At 42.8% G+C, this 17535-nt stretch overlaps 1 long non-coding RNA gene across 1 annotated transcript in view; it reads right to left on the reverse strand.

Annotated features, from left to right (window-relative positions):
* Positions 1-1568: 1568 nt before the first annotated feature.
* Positions 1569-17535, reverse strand: part of LOC140729275 (uncharacterized) — a 55191-nt gene continuing 39224 nt past the window's right edge. Inside the window, exon 2 of the long non-coding RNA XR_012099301.1 lies at positions 1569-4233. This is a non-coding gene — a long non-coding RNA (uncharacterized lncRNA). The remainder of the gene's footprint in view (positions 4234-17535) is intronic.

Raw genomic sequence — 17535 nt, forward strand, 5'->3', positions numbered from 1 at the left:
TAAAGACACAGAGTTAACCAGCACGGTAACAAGTTCTTCAGACAGCAAGGTCCATGGTGACATTAAACATAGCTTTTCAGAATTGTGTTTATTATCACTGACCCATACATAATTGTGGTGAACTACATATACCTGTCTGGACTCGGCTCCCCCCGCTGACTGCTCCTGTGGCTCCTCCCACCGACCCCGGTATAAAGGCGATTGGAGGCACAGCCCCGGCCTCAGTCTCCAGGATGTTGTGTAGTGGTCACTTGCTGCTTGTTCTTTCTTCCAGCCAATAAAAGCCTATATCTTGCCTCACGTCTCCGAGAGTTATTGATGGTGCATCAATAATAAAATGAGTTGTTTTGTGGCAGCAGTACAGTGGAAAGACATAGAAACTGCAATGATTATAAAATACACAACTTGTGCAAAGTAGGAATAACTAATGCATGTTCATGGGTTCATGGACCATTAAGGAATCTGACAGCAGAGGGGAAGTAGACATTCCTGTATTATTGAGTGCAGGTCTTCAGGCTCCTCCCTGATGGTAGTAATGAGAAGAGGGCATGTCCTGGATGGTGCTGTGATGGAACTGGTTGTATCTATCCCTCTGCAGCCTTTTGTGATCCTGTGCCTTGGAGCCTCCATACCAGGCTGAGATGCAACCAGTCAGATTCTTCCACTGTACGTCTATAGGAATATATAAGAGGCTTTGGTGACATATCCTCTAAGAGGACCACAATGGTTTGGAGGCCCAAGTGCCTCAATGACTCAGAGAGTTATGTTGGCTGGAGTCAGGGCTTTAAGCTTTGGCTCTTAGTAGCATCAACCATCCCAAACAGGTCAAAGGGTAATGGTTATACTAAGAGTGGTCATCAGTCCTCCAGGCTCGGGGGTTCCACTTAGGGCTAACAACCCTGACTAGTAAAACAAAATTGTTATGGAAATAGCAATGAAGAATCCTTCTACATCTGAATGCGACAATATTCTTGAATCTCCACCCAGGACTTGCATGATTGACAGTAGTGAAAACTGAGAGGAAGCTACTGACACGATGAAGAAACCCTGAATGCCACCAGAGATGGACGACCTTCCTTACTGCCCTAAACGCCAGTGGTAGTAGAAAGTTGATGACATATCAAGTCTCCTCAAACTCCTAATGAAGTAGAGCTGCTGGTGTGCCTTTGTCATGATAACATTGATGTATTGAGCCCAGGATAGATTCTCCAGGATTTTACTGCTCAGGAATTCAAACTTAAAAATCATCACCAAGAGGGGCAACTCTTTGTGTGCAGCTTCCAAGGGAATCTTTAAATTTTTTTTGCACTGATCACATTTTATTCACCTCAAATTCCCATCAGTTCCCACTGTCACACTAACATATCTGTCCATTGCCTCCTATACTTCCAAGATAAGGCTAAATGCAGACTAGAGGAGAAATATTTCATAGTCCATCTGTTTAGTCTCCAACCTGGTGACAAGAACATTGATTTCTCTAAATTCCAGAGGAAGTAGGCCAGGTGGGTGCAATTAAAAGATGTTTGGATAGAGACATGGACAAGAAGGACTTAGAGGAATATCAAAGCTTCAAAATGATTCAAAGGTTCATTTTATTATCAAAGTATGAATACAGAATATAACTCTGAGATAGCCATGAAATACAGAAAAACGATGGAAGTTGTTGAAAGAAAAGACATCACCCCCAATGCACGAAAAAGAAAAAAGAACTCACAAAGCCGCCCACCCCTTGCACAAAAACTAACAGATTGCCCACCCAGAAAACAGCAGCTGGAATGTCAAACCCCAGACCGCTCTGTTGCAAAAAACTAGCATCGGCCACAAGAGAAAAAAAGTGACAATAACATCAAACCCCCAACCTCCTCCATCGCACACAAACAACTAATAGATTGCCCAAATGGAAAAACACTAACAAGAACATCAGATCCCAAATCCCCAACCCCTCCCTTGCACAAAAACTAACATCGCCCACTCAGTAAACCCCAAACCCTCAACTCACCAATCATCAACAAGAAAGAAAAACACAGAAAACTGAAGGAGGCTAATACAGTCCACACCAATAATCACAGAAATCACAGAATTTTGAAAACATTCTTCATCAGCATCGAGGAGAGTTCAAACTCAGTCCTTCTTGGAGAACGACTGCCAACCTGGCCTCCCTCACATATCGACCAATTATATGCAAGTGAAAATGGCTCAGGAAGTCACCATGGTTGGCATGGATGAGTTGGGTTTCCATGCTCTATAACTGTCTGACTCCACACTCTCTTTTGTTACCCTACACCCCATTTTTGTTTTGCCTCTTTCTGGTGGCCCTCTCACCCATTCTCTTCCTCTCCCCTGCCCTCATGACTTGCCATCTCCTCCCTCTGTTTCCCCACCTTCTTTCCCTTATTCCTTGGTCCACTCTCATCTCCTAACAGAATCAGCCCTTTACCTCTTACACCTCTCACTTCCCAGCATCTTATATCATTCCCATTTCTCCCCCTCACTGGATTCGCATCTCACCTCTCCTCACCTTTTTATTCTGGCATCCGCCCTCTTTCTTTCCAGTACTGAAGACGATTCTCAGGGTTGTATATTGCTTACATACTTTGATAATTAAATATACTTTGCAATTTGAATTTTTTATTCCCCTCCATAGATGGTGCCTGACTTGCCAACTTCCTTGTGTATTACTCAAGGCTTCCAGCATCTGCAGACTGTCTTATGGGCTAAAGAAGGAATTAGATAGAAGAGGATGATAGATGATGGAAAAGAGATGGGGAACTAGAGGGAGGTGTTGGACAGGTTGTGAAGCTGGGAGAGGGGAAGAGAAGTGGTGAGGGGCTACAGGAATGAAGGAAAGTAAAGGGGGATGGGAAGAGAGGAAATTAAACTTGTGCACCTCTCTCTCATCCTCTCCCCTACCTTTTTGGCTTCTACACTTTACCTTTCCAGTCCTGGTGAAAAGACATCAGCTGTTTATTTCCCCCCATAGAAGCTGCCAGACTTACTGAGTTCCTCGAACAGAGTGTGTGTGTGTGTGTGTGTGTGTGTGTGTGTGTGTGTGTGTGTGTGTGTGTGTGTGTGTGTGTGTGTGTGTGTGTGTGTGTGTGTGTGTGTGTGTGTGTGTGTGTGTGTGTGTGTCTCAAGATTTCTACAGAATCTCTTGTGTCTTTGATAGGAGATCAAATCCAGGTCATTACCCATGCAAAGTGTAAAGTGAGACGGAGAGTATTCCTGGAGTTTGGTGTATAAAAGGGAACATACAGTTAAATATTAATTACTATATTTATTTATTTTGTCATCAGAGTACATGCTGAGTAAACTATTCCAAGAAAATACTCACTTACTTGAAAACTTGATGGCCAGGACTTAATAGAATATCTTTTTAACAAGCTATTGTAATTTTTTTTTAATCAGATTCAAGTTTAATATCATTGGCATAAGTTGTGAAAAATATTGTCTTGCAGCAGTAGTACTTTGCAATTACACAGTAAAACTATAATTTACAATAAGAAATATATTAAGTCGTGTGAAAGGAGAGCAACAAAAGAGAAAAAATAATGAGGTAGTGTACATGGGTTAATTGTCCATTCTGAAATCCGTTTACGGGGGAAGAACCTGCTCCGAATATGTTAAGTGTGTGCCTTCAGGCTCCTGTACCTCCTCCTTGATGGCAGCTCAGAAGAGGGCATGCCGTGAGTGCTGGGGGTCATTAATGATGGATGTCACCTTCTTGAGGCATCGCCTTTTGAAAATGTCCTTGATGCTGGGGAGGCTAGTGTCCATGATGGAGTTGGCTGTGTTTGCAACTTTCTGCAGAATTTTCCAATCCTGTGCAGTGGACCCTTCATACCAAGATGGTAATGCAACCAGGTAGAATGCTCTCCACGGTATATCTTTAGAAATTTGCGAGACTCTTTGGTGACATACCATGTCTTCTCAAATTCCAAATAAATATAGTCACTGTTGTGCCTTCTTTGTAATTGCATCAAACTGTTGGGCCCAGGCTAGACCTTCAGAAATGTTGACACCCAGGAACTTGAAACTGTTCACCTTTTCCATTGCTGTGTGTTTCCTCAACTTGCCCTTCTTGAAGTCTCATAGCTCAGCCAGGTCAGAGGCGATGTATGTAGATCACTCTGATCAAACATCTCAGAAACACTCTGTTGGAACTGACTCATTTACAATAGCCAGTTGGGCGATGCGCCAAAGCGTGCCTCCAACGACCCCATGCAGTTCCGTCAGCTGAGGTATGGAGAAAAATTAGGCAGGAGTTAAAATCCCATCAGAAATAGAATATTAAAAATCAGCACTTATTCAGACTGAAGTATCTTAGGCTCATATAAGTAATAAGCAGAATTGTGTGACATTTAATCTTTCTTTCAAAGAGCTAGCACAAACACAAGGGGTTGAATGGCCTCCTTATATAGTAGGAGTCTATGATTCCAAGTAATTGTCCTCACGTATTAAACTTGAACAAACTTTTCTCATGTTTAAACTGTCCCCATCTTTAAGTAGTCCTTATTATCTGCATAGATTTTCACCAGCTGACTAACCTTTCAGCTTCTCTGACTCGACTATGCACAGCATCACATTATGTAGCCTTTGTTATTTACAACTCTTCATTGCCTTGGTCACTTCTGTGCCAATTCTGTCCTTAACTGATTGGACCAGTTCTGCGAATAAACACACTGGTCAATAAGTTGAGTGCATGTGTCTATTGAGGTCTCTGGCAGTGAGACATGTAATACAGCACGTAGAGTGCTGTCTTTGGCCTTTAGCCATACTTCTACTAAAGCGTTAACTAGGTTTCCTGCCTTTGGAACACTGATAATGAATAACAAAGCCTGCTGCTCTTCAAAGTCAAAAGGTAATTCTAAGTCCACCTCAGGATTTCAAAATTCCCCCACAAGGCTCTATAAGATGTATGTTTCTCCAGGAGTGATTACTTAAAATGACCCTTGATTGAACTGACATAATGGCTTGTCGAGCTATTGTGAGACAATGGACTTTCTGGAAAGTTTACATCAACGATCTGGCGTCTCTCTGGGTGGTTGTAGTGATGAAACAGGCACCAGTGACAAAGTTTGTCCCGATACAACCTCAGAATAAATCGTCTGTAAATAGGGGTTCTATTCAATATTATTTATAGACCAGGCAATGTGGCGTCAGGTATACTATCAACAGTGGTACTAAACTTTCCAATAAGTATGTTTTTGTATTTGACTTCTTTCACCTCTCTTTAAAAAAAGGAGTCAGTTACAAACATATCGACATCGTTCCAAGACACATTATCAGCTGATAGCACACTTATCTCTAAAACAGGAGACTGCAGGTTCAAGCCTCTTTTAGAAGACCATAACACAGAATCCAGACAGACACTTTTATTGCATTGAAACCTGGCTCCCTGTCTCATTTCAGATGATGCCGAAGTCACCCAGCATGAGTTCACGACCAATATTTAGTTTTAACCAGCTGCCCTGATATAGATTATCTGAGTATTATCTCATTCCTTTTTATGGCAGATTGGAATTGATTCACCGATGTTACAGCAGTGTCTAAAACCTCAAAAAAGCATTTTATTAGTTTAGAATGTCTAGCGTTTTTCTTGTTATTGAGATACAGCACAGAATAGGCTCTTATGGCTTTTTAAACCACGCCACCCAGCAATCTCCCAATTTAATCCAAGCTTTATCATGGAACAATTTACAATGACCAATTAATCTACCAACCAGAATATCTTTGGACTGTAGGAGGAAACCGGAGCACCCATAGGAAACACGTGGTCACGGGGAGAACATACAAACTCCTCATGGGCAGCAGTGGGCTTTTGAACCCTGATCACTGATGCTAACCATTATGATACCATACAAGAAGCACTCTATAAGTGTCACTGGGTAATCTGTTCTGTACCTTACAATATTTAATTTATGCACTTTAGTTTGTTTATTTACTTGTAATCAATCTGTAGATTTCATCCTTACTTTCATAAGTTATGTGTTATGTGTGTTATGTACACTACAATGCTTTACACTAGTGGTCACCAACCTTTTTAAACCCAAGATCCCCTACCTTGGCCTTAGTGAAAGGCAAGATCGACTAGTTACACACACGCGCACCGGGGCAGAAAAGACCGGAAGTAGAAATAATGTATAAACACTAGGGGTGCCCACCCTTTTTTGCACCGCGGACCTGTTTAATATTGACAATATTCTTGCGGACCAGCCGATGGGGGGGGTTGGTGTTAAACATGACCGGAATACACCGATACAGGTTTCTTATGTCCAGTCTATTCTGCAATTTAGTTTTCGTGGCTCTTGACACTTAGTTTCTGTCCCGCTTGCTCATGTTTTTCCCGCTGAAAAATCTCAACACGTTTGTCTTTAAGTGCGGGGTGCTTGGACTCAAGGTGCCAAAGCCGTTTTGAGGGCTTCATTGCCTCGGACAGCCTTCCGGCCTGAACTGCAGCCTCCCACCTGCCCGCCGCCAGACGCCCTGGCCAGGTGCGGCTGGTCGCAGGTTGGGGTGAGAGGATGAGGTCAGGGCTGGAAGTCCCCGTACTGGGGCCGCAGCGGTCGCAGTCCGGAGAGAGCGGCCAACTGAGCGAGGAGTGCGACAGGCCCGCGCCTGCCCCCTTGTAGGATCTATCGGCCGACTAAAGTTTGTTTTAGTAGATCTCAGCGCGGTAGCTGCTCTGATACTTACGAAACCTTGAGCCCAAATTAGGTCGCCTGCGAATATTTTAGCACCGGGTTCCCCACGAACATTCGGTGTGGTGAACAGGTTTAGAGGTGGCGCCAATCTTTCTGCGCTCCAGGCCCGTAGCAACGGCACTTCCAGCTGGCCAGCGAGAGTATCACTGCATTTAGGCGACTGATGACCTCACATGGGTTCAAATTCAACAGTGGCGTGAAAGGTGCAGCTGACTCATATCAATTCCTCGCGGCCCAGTCGTTGAGGACCATTGAGTTACACTGTGTAGTGCGGGGGGAGCTACACACATGCGCACTGGGCAGAAAGAATGGAACTAAAACCCCGCAACCCGGAAACAATCTCTCAACAGTATTTGTAGATTTATTTTTTGTTTTTTTTTCCGGGATCTACTGGGAAAGTCTCAAAGATCGACCAGTCGATCGTGATCGATGGGTTGGCGACCACTACTTTACACCCTGGTTTGGAGAAATGTTGCCTCGTTTGACTGTATACATGTATATAATTAAATGACAATAAACTGACAATAAAATGTAAATCTTCCCTTTTCTTTTAGCTTCACTTCTAAGTACCTTGACTGTTGTCTGTCTGAGCAGAACAGAATTCACTTAAAATCTTCCAAAATATAGCCTTCATGAATGAAATGAGACATATATATTTAGATACAAGTAAGTTAGTTGCTGCCTGTCATTCCCCTGGCGTTTAAGGCAGTAATGAAAATCCACCATATCTGTCTATCCTTGGCCATGTACCTTCGCACACAGATATAGAAGGATTCTTCATTGTTATTTCTGTAACAATTTTTTTTACAAGTCAGTGTTATTGGCCCTCAGCTGAATTCCTGAACCTGAAGGACTGGTGGACCACTCTTAGTATGACCTCTACCCTTTCACCTGTTTGGCATGGGTGACCCTACCAAGAGCCAAAGCTAAAAGCCCTGACTCCTGCCAACATAGCTCTCCGGATCATTGAGGCACACAATCCTCCAAACCCAATGACAAGATTGTGGTCCTCTTGGAGGAAATACAAGAAAGGTAGAGGTATTATTTTAGAAATCATCCACAAAACAGTTCACATGTTGAATCATTAACATGCTGTATGTTACAGACTGAATATCTATCACAGATAGCAGGAGCTCCACAGACTTAACTTGATTCCAAATACTTTCCTATGTGTTTCTTTCTCATTCTGTAGATAACCATGCTCACTTATTGTACATGTGTGTTGTGCAAGATGTGAAATGGATGAATTTCTTGGTCATAACCTGCAATGTGGCTTATTACTTGAACTATCACATGTCAGCTTCAACTCATAGGTAGCGTCTTTATGTACAAAGAGAGCTTCTCTTGCTAATATTTTCATGCATTCAATCTCAGCATTTGTTATTCCTTCTACAATTCTATTTCCATTCCATTTTCAACTTTAACACTAACCCTAAGGCAAGTGATTGAATGATGTAAGCACTGAATTGAGAGATGGAAAAATGCACGATAACTCGAATCCATAAGAAAACAAATATTTTTTTTCCCATTCCAACATGTCAGACCATGGCCTCCTCTACTGCCAGGATAAGTCCACATTCAGGTTGGACACCTTATATTCTATCTGTGTAGCCTCCAACCTGATGAACAGGAGAGCTATGTTGGTTAGATTCAGGGCTATATGCTTTGGCTCTTGGTAGTATCACCCATCCTGAACAGGTCAAAGGATAGTGGCCAGACTAAGAGTGGAGAGTGGTCCACTGGTCCTCCAGGTTTGGGGGTTCAGCTCAGGGCTAACATCCCTGACTGGTAAAACTAAATTGTAATGGAAACAGAAAAATGAAGAACCTGAGTGTGATGGTATTTCTGAGTCTCTACCTGGGACTTGCATGACTGACAATAGTGAGACCAAGAGGAAGCTACTGACACGATGAATACTGAACACCTTGAACACCGCCAGAGACGGAGCACCTTCATTGCTGCCCTAAATGCCAGTGGTGTAACAGGTGGTAAGTAAGTAAGTATCAGATAGACAAAACAGCAGTTCTGTTGAGACTAAGGATTCATATCAAATCACACTGTTGATAGTCAACAATATTAGTTATCCACATCAAAATTTGTGTAGAATCAGCAAAATTGAGAAAGTTCATAAAGTTGGGCCTCTTTCATCAGGGTACACAAATGAATGTTGATGAAAAGCAGTATCTCATCATAAAGACACACTCGTTCTATTTATATACTGTACATCAAATCAGCTCTTGGCTCAATATTTCCTAGACAACAGAGGATACAATCTTATAAGGACTGGATCATTGCTCATATAACCAAAGTGATCTGCTGATTACCATGAGCGCAGCATCATTACAACCTTCACATTTTGGAGGTGATTACACAAGCATAGTATGAAGTTAAAATAAAGAAAATGAGTGATTTTCCAATAAAAATAGTATACCTTGGTTTGTAGGTTAATGTCAATAGTCTACCACCAGTGAAGGTAAATTATTAGCCATCATTAAAGCATCACGGCTCATAAACCAAGTTATCAGAATCAGGTTTATTATAACTGATACACTGTATATTAGGAAATATGTTGTTTTGTAACAGTAGTACAGAACGCATAACAGTGACTATATTTCATTATAGTTCAAGGAGATGCACTTGAATCCCAGGGGGACCAATATCCTGGCGGGCAGGTTTGATAGAACTGTTGGGGAGGGTTTAAACTAGTTTGGCAGGGGGATGGGAATCAGAATGTGAGTGCAGGAATTAAGGTAGAAGGACAAGGGCATGATGCTAAGAGTTCTGAGTTGATGAGGAAGGACAGGCAGGTGACAGAACATAATTGTAGCCAGTTAAAGGGGTTGAAATGTGTCTATTTCAATGATAGGAGTATTAGGAACAAGGAGGATGAACTTAGAGCATGGATTAGTATGTGGAATTACGATGTTGAGGCCGTTACTGAAACATGGTTGGACGAAGGGCAAGATTGGGGTCCCAGGGTTCAGGTGTTTTAAAAGGAATAGGATGGGGGGTAGAAAAGGGGGAGGGAGTGGCATTGCTGGTCAGGGATAGTATCACGGCTATAGAAAGGGAGGACACTGCAGAAGGAGTGTCCACGGAGTCAGTCTGGGTGGAAGTCAGGAATAGGAAGGGATCAATCATTGTGCTGGGAGTAGTCTATAGGCCCCCAAATAGCCCTCGGGACACCGAGGAGCAGATAAGGAGGCAGATTTTAGAATGGTGCAGGAAATACAGGGTAGTAGTTATGGGTGATTTCAACTTCCCTCATATTGACTGGCACCTCCTGAGTGCAAGGGGGATAGATGGGGCTGAATTTGTCAGGTGTGTTCAAGAAGGATTCCTGACACAGTATGTGGACCAGCCGATGAGAGGAGAGGCTATACTGGATCTAGTTCTGGGTAATGAACCTGGTCAGGTGACAGACCTCTTGGTGGGGGAGCATTTTGGTGAGAGTGACCACAACTCCCTTAGCTTCAGCATAGCTATGGAAAGGGATAAAATCAGACAAAATGGTAAAGTGCTTAACTGGGGAAGGGCTAACTTTGAAGGGATGAGACAGGAACTAGCGAGAGTAAATTGGAAACAGATGTTCAAAGGGGAAAGCACAGAAATAATGTGGGAGAAGTTTAGGGACCACTTGAGCAGGTTCAGGATAGGTTTGTCCCACTGAGGCAAGGAAAAAATGGTAGGAAAAGGGAACCGTGACTGACGAAACGTGAGGCAACTCGTCAAGAGGAAAAAGGAAACATATGTTAGATTTAAGAAGCAGGAAGTAGGAGGGGCTTATGAGAAATATAGGGTAGCCAGGAAGGAGCTAAAGAAAGGACTTAGGAGAACTCGAAGGGGGCATGAGAAGGCCTTGGCATGTAGGATTAGGGAGAACCCCAAGGCGTTCTATGCGTATGTGAAGAATAGGAGGATGACGAGAACGAAGGTGGGACCGCTAAAGGATAAAGAGGGCAACATGTGCCTGGAGGCGGAGGAGGTTGGGGAGGGAGGTCCTAAATTAATACTTTGTTTCAGTATTCACAAGTGAAAAGGATCTTGATCAGGATGAGGTTGAAGTAGAACGGGCCTGTGTGCTGGACAATGTGGAGATTAAGGAAGAAGAAGTGCTGGATCTTCTTAAAAACATTAAGATTGATAAATCCCCAGGGCCGGATATGATACACCCCAGGTTGTTGTGGGAATTGAGAGAAGAGATCACAGGAGCATTAGCTATGATCTTTGAATCCTCTTTGGCTGCAGGGGAAGTGCCGGAGGACTGGAGAATGGTAAATGTAGTTCCCTTGTTTAAAAAAAGTAATAGGGAGACACCTGGGAACTATAGACCGGTGAGTCTTACGTCAATGGTCTGCAAACTACTGGAAAGGATTCTTAAGGATAGGATCTACGAGCATTTGGAGAAGTACAGTCTACTCGTGAATAGTCAACATGGCTTTGTGAAGGGAAGATCGTGCCTCATGAGCCTGATTGAGTTTTTTGAAGAGGTAACAAAAGAAATTGATGAGGGTAGAGCAGAGGATGTGGTCTACATGGACTTTAGCAAAGCATTTGACAAGGTTCCTCATGAGAGACTCATCCAGAAAATCATGAGGCATGGGATAAGTGGAACCTTGGCTGTTTCGATAAAAAATTGGCTTAAAGGAAGAAAGCAGAGGGTAGTTGTGGAAGGAAAGTATTCTGCCTGGAGGTCGGTGACTAGTGGAGTGCCGCAGGGATCTGTCCTGGGACCCCTGCTATTTGTGATTTTTATAAATGACCTGGACGTGGAGGTGGAAGGATGGGTGAGTAAGTTTGCAGATGACACGAAGATTGGAGGAGTTGTGGATGGAGCTGTAGGTGGTCGAAGGTTACAAGAGGATATAGACAGGCTGCAGAGTTGGGCAGAAAAATGGCAGATGGAGTTCAATCTGGATAAGTGTGAGGTGATGCATTTTGGAAGGACAAACCAGAAGACTGAGTACAGGATTAATGGTCAGTTACTTAAGAGTGTGGATGAACAAAGGGACCTTGGGGTTCAAATCCATAGATCCCTCAAGGTCGCTGCACAGGTTGATAGGGTAGTTAAGAAGGCCTGTGGGTTGCTAGGCTTCATTAATGGGGGCATTGAGTTCAAGAGTAGAGAGGTCATGTTGCAACTCTACAAATCTCTGGTGAGACCGCACTTAGAGTATTGTGTTCAATTCTGGTCACCCACCTCATTATAGGAAGGATGTGGAAGCTATGGAGAGGGTGCAGAGGAGATTTACCAGGATGTTGCCTGGATTGGAGAATCAAGTCATATGAAGCAAGGTTAGCAGAGCTGGGACTTTTCTCTTTGGAGTGTAGAAGAATGAGAGGGGACTTGATAGAGGTCTACAAGATTATGAGAGGCATAGATAGGGTGGATAGTCAGTACCTGTTTCCCAGGGCACCAATAGCAAACACCAGAGGGCATAGGTACAAAATTAAGGGAGGGAAGTTTAGGGGAGACATCAAGGGTAAGTTTTTTACACAGAGGGTTGTGAGTGCCTGGGATGACTTGTTAGGGATGGTGGTGGAGGCTAAAACATTAGGGGTATTTAAGAGCCTCTTGGACAGGCACATGGATGAAAGAAAAATGGAGGGTTATGGGGTAGTGTGGGTTTAGTACTTTTTTTAAGGATTATATGGGTCAGCACAACATGGAGGGCTGAAGGGCCTGTACTATGCTGTAGTGTTCTATGGTTCTATGAGATTTGGTTTGTCAGCAAAGACACTAATTTCTACAGATATACCATGGACAGCATTCTGGCTGGTTGCATCACAGACTGGTATGGAGGGGCTACTGCACAGGATCAGAAAAAGCTGCAGAAAGTTGTAAGCTCTGTCAGCTCCATCGTGCTCACTAGCTTCCCCAGCATCCAAAACATCTTCAAAATGCCTCAAAAAGGCAGCATCCTTCTTTAAGGAGTCTCATAACCTAGGACATGCCCTCTTCTCATTGCTACCATCAAGGAGGAGGAACAGGAGCCTGAAGGCACACACTCAATGTTTTAGGAACAGTTTCTTCACCTCTGCCATCCGATTTCTGAACAGACAATCCATGAACACCAACTCAGAATTTTTTTCTCTCTTTTTGCACTATTTATTTAACTTAATTTTCTTTTTTATATATACTACTTATTGTAATTTATGGCTTTTAGTACTATACTTTGCAACGTACTGCCACCGCAAAACAACAAATCTCATGACAATTAATATTAAACCTGATTCTAATTCAATACATAAAAATTGCTATAAATTACAATTAGAAATATAAACGTTGTGTATGTTCATGGTCTTCTGGTGCTGTAGCCCATCCACTTCAAGGTACGATATGTTGTGCATTAAGAGATGCTCTTCTACACACCACTTTTGTAATGCGTGGTTATTTGAGTTAGTCACCTTCCTATTTGAGTTAGTCACCTTCCTGTCAGCTTGAAACAGTCTGGCCATTCTTCTCTGACCTTTGTATTAACCGCATTAACCAAGTGTTTTCTCCCATAGAATCGCTGCTCACTAGATGTTTTTCAGATTTCACACCATTCTCTGTAAAGCCTAGATACTGTTGTGTGTGAAAATTCCAACAGGTCAGCATTTCAAAAATACTCAAGCCACCCTATCAGGCACCAACAATCATTCCATGGTCAAAGTCACTCAGATCACATTTCTTCCCCATTCTGATGTTTGGACTGAACCTCTTGACCATGTCTGAATGTTTTTATGAATTGATTTGCTGTCACATGATTGGACAGCAATCATGTCCAATGATTTGCATATTTGCATTAACAAGCCGGTAAACAGGTTTACCTAATAAATTGGCCGTTGAGTGCATATAAGCAAAATATATAGTAAATAGTGTAAAAGGAATAAATAAGTGGTACAAAAACAAATAACAAATACTGTACAAGAAAATCTACAGATGATGCAAATCCAAAGCAACACACACAAAATGTGGGAGCAACTCAGCAGGTCAGGCAGCACCTATGAAACAGAGTAAACAGTCGACGTTTTGGGCCAAGAGCCTTCATCAGGACTGGAAAGAGCAAAGTCAGAGTAAGGAGGTGGGGGTAGGGGGGGAAGAAGTACAAGGGGTAAGTGATAGGTGAAACCAGGAGGGGGAGAGGTGGAGTAAAGAGCTGGGAAGTTGATTGGTGAAAGAAATAAAGGGCTGGAGAAGGGGGAATCTGATAGGAGAGGGTAGAATAACATGAAAGAAGGGGAAGGGGGAGGACCACCAGAAGGAGGTGATGGGCTGGTAAGGAGGTAAGGTGAGAGAGGGAAACAGAAATGGGGGAATGGTGAAAGTAGGACAATTACCACAAGGTCGAGAAATGAATGTTCATGCCATCAGGTTGAAGGCCCCCCCAGACGGAATATAAGGTGTTGCTCCTCCAACCTGAGTGTGGCCTCATTGCGGCAGTAGTGGAGGCCATGGACTGACATGTTAGAATGGGAATGGGAAGTAGAACTGAAATGTGTGGATCACCAGGAGATCCCACTCTTTCTGGCAGATATGTGCTTGCCAAAGCGGTCTCCCAATCTAGGTTGGGTCTTACGTGTAGCCTTGTTGTATCTCCTGTTATACAGTGAAATTGTAAGCAGTTTTGGGGCTCCTTATCTAAGAAGGGATGTGCTGACATTGGAGAGGGTACAAAGGGGGTTCACCAAAATTATATCGGGATTGAAAGACTTATAATGAGGAGCAATTGATGGCTCTGGGCTTCTACTCACTGGAATTAAGAAGAATGAGGGGTGATATTGAAACCTATTGATTGAATGTTGAAAGGCATCAATATTGTGGAAATGGAGAGAATGTTTCCTATGGTGGGGGAGTCTAAGACCAGATGATACAGCCTTAGAATAGAGTGACATCCTTTGAGAATGGAGATGAAGAAGAATTTATTTGGCCAGAGAGTGTTGAATCTGTGGAATTCATTGACACAGGTAGCTGTGGAGGCCAAGTCATTGGTTATATTTAAGGCAGAGGTTGATCGATTCTTAATTAGTCAGGGCACAAAGGGATACAGGGAGAAAGCGGGCGATTGGGACTGAGAGGGAAAATGGATTGCACGTGATGAAATGGCAGAGCAGACTTGATGGGCTAAATGGCTTAATTCTGTGTCTTATGGAAGCTCTCCTTTAATATTTTGAAAAGCTTGCATTGACATAACTTTGAAGCATCAACCACTGAATATATTGTTCAATATAGTATTTTGTCTGAGCAGTCTCTTCTCCATTAGAGTTGGGCCATCTCCACAGTTTGCTACAATGATGAGTAGCTGTACCCACTGTCTGTTTATCAGGCTGAATTTGAGAAATGTTTTGACTCGCTGCAGTCTGTGACAATATCAATTCAATTGTCAACCCTTGGGTTCTGAATTAACATCTTTCTATCTATCTATCATCTATTTATCTATTGATTGAGATGCAGCATAAAATAGGCCCTTGCAGCTCTTTGAGCTGTGCCACCCAGCAACCCTTAATTTAACCGTTGCCTAATCACAGGACAATTTACAATGACCAATTAACCTACCAACTAGTACATTTTTGGACTGTGGGAAGAAACTGGGGCACCCAGAAAGAAACCCACACAGTCACAGGGAGAATATACAAATTCCTTACAAAGTACAATTTATTATCATAGTACATACATACCACCACATACAACCCTGAGATTCCTTTTTCCTCTGGGCATACTTAGCAAATCTATAGAACAGTAACTGCAAACAGAATCTATAAACTATGAACATCAGGAATTGTAAACTATAAACAAACTGTGCAAATGCAGATAATAAATAAATAGCAATAAATAATGCATGAAATTTCAATATAACAGAGTCCTTAAGTGAGTGTAGTTATCCCATTTTGTTCAAGAACCTGATTGTTGAGGGGTTGTAACTGTTCTTGAACCTGGTGGTGTGAGTCCTGAGGATCTTGTACCTCCTACCTGATGGCAGCAGAGAGAAAAGAGCATGGCCTGGATGGTGAGGATCTTTGATGATGGATGCAGCTTTTCTACGGCAACGTTTCATGTAGATGTGCTCAATGGTTGGGAGGGTTTTACCCGTGATATACTGGACTGAATCCACTACCTTTTGTAGGATTTTCTGCTCAAAGGCATTTATGTTCCCATATCAGACCATAATGCAGTCAGTCAGCACACTTTCCACCACACATCTATAGAAGTTTGCCAAGGATTTCAATGACATGTCAAATCTCTGCAGAATCCTACGGAAGTAGAGGTGCTGTCACGCTATCTTCGCAATTATATTTGTATAATGGGTACAGGACATGCCCTCTGAGATTGTGACACTCAAGAATTTAAAGTTACTGACCTTCTCCATCTCTGATCCTCCAATGATTACTGGCTCATGGACCTCTGGTTTCCCTCTCCTGAAGTCTACTTACTACCAGTTCCTTGGTCTTATTGACATTGAGTGAAAGGTTACACACACAAAATGCTGGAGGAACTGGGCCAACTCAGCAGGCCAGCAACATCTATGGAAAAAAGTACAGTTGATGTTTTAGGCCGAGACCCTTCGGCAAGACTTTTGTTGTTATGACACCAATCAGCCAAATTTTAAATCTCCCTTCTGTATGCTGATTCATCACCACCTTTGATACAGCCCACAAAAGTGGTGTCATCAGCTAACTTGTATATGGTGTTGGAGTTGAACATAGCCACACAGTCAGTTATAGGTGAAGAGCAGGCTAAGTACACATCCCTGTGGTGTTCCTGTGCTGATGGAGATTGTGGAGGAGATGCTTTTGCCAATCTGAACAGACTGGGGCGGACATGTGAGGAAATCTAGGATCCAATTGCATAAAGGGGTATTCAGGCCAAGGTCTTAGAGTTTAATGATTATTTTAGATAAGATGATGGTGTTAAATGCGGAGTTGTAATCGATAAAGAGCATCCTGATGTATGCATCTTTGCTGTCCAGATATCCCAGGGTTGTGTGAAGAGCTAACAAGATAGCATCTGCTGTATACCCGCTGATTCAGTAGGCAAATTGGAGCAGACCTAAGTCACCATTCAGACAGGAGCTGATGTGCTTCAACATCGCCTCTCAAAACACTTAATCACTGTGAACTTAAGTGGCTCTGGGTGACAATCATTTAGACAGGTTACCACTCTCTTCCTGGACACCAGTACAATTGAAGCCTGCTTGAAGCACACTGCTGGAGCGAGAGGTTGAAGATATTCGTGAATACACCAGCTGGAACAAGTTTTCACTACTTGTCCAGGTACTCTGTCTGGACTGGATGCTTTCTTTGGATTGACTCTCTTGAAGCAGCAGTGGGAATCGAATCCCAGGTTGTTGGTACTGTAAAGCGTTGTGCTAACCACTACACTACTATGCAGAAGTCTGCATGTTTGCTGCCATCATTGCATGTGGAGTAGATACCACGCATTCCCATCTGAAAGGACTTCCAAACAAAAATAAGTCATATTTTCTGATGTGATTTTGAATGTCATTGATTCTGCAGGCTGTGAAGTGTGCCATTCCTTTACCAATGAAACACTTCGAAACTGACAAGTTCAAGGTGAACGATGGTCAATGCAGTAATGTGAACGGACTGAGTGTGTCTCATCAATAAGCTGTGGACTTGGATCTGTTTCCTTAGATTTTGCTATGGCTTTGTGACTATGGACTGAACAGATACCCAATGGGCTGCAGTTGACTCAGTTCTCCAGCAACATTGGATACCATATTTACAAGTTGAAATGATAGGCTTTCTATGCTATCAAAAGAAGCTACAGTGAGTTGTGAAATCAGTCGGCTCCATCATGGGTACCAGCCTCCTTAATATCCAAGACATCTCC

This window comes from Hemitrygon akajei, chromosome 6 (assembly GCF_048418815.1).
Source record: "Hemitrygon akajei chromosome 6, sHemAka1.3, whole genome shotgun sequence".
NCBI classification, from domain to species: Eukaryota; Metazoa; Chordata; class Chondrichthyes; order Myliobatiformes; family Dasyatidae; genus Hemitrygon; species Hemitrygon akajei.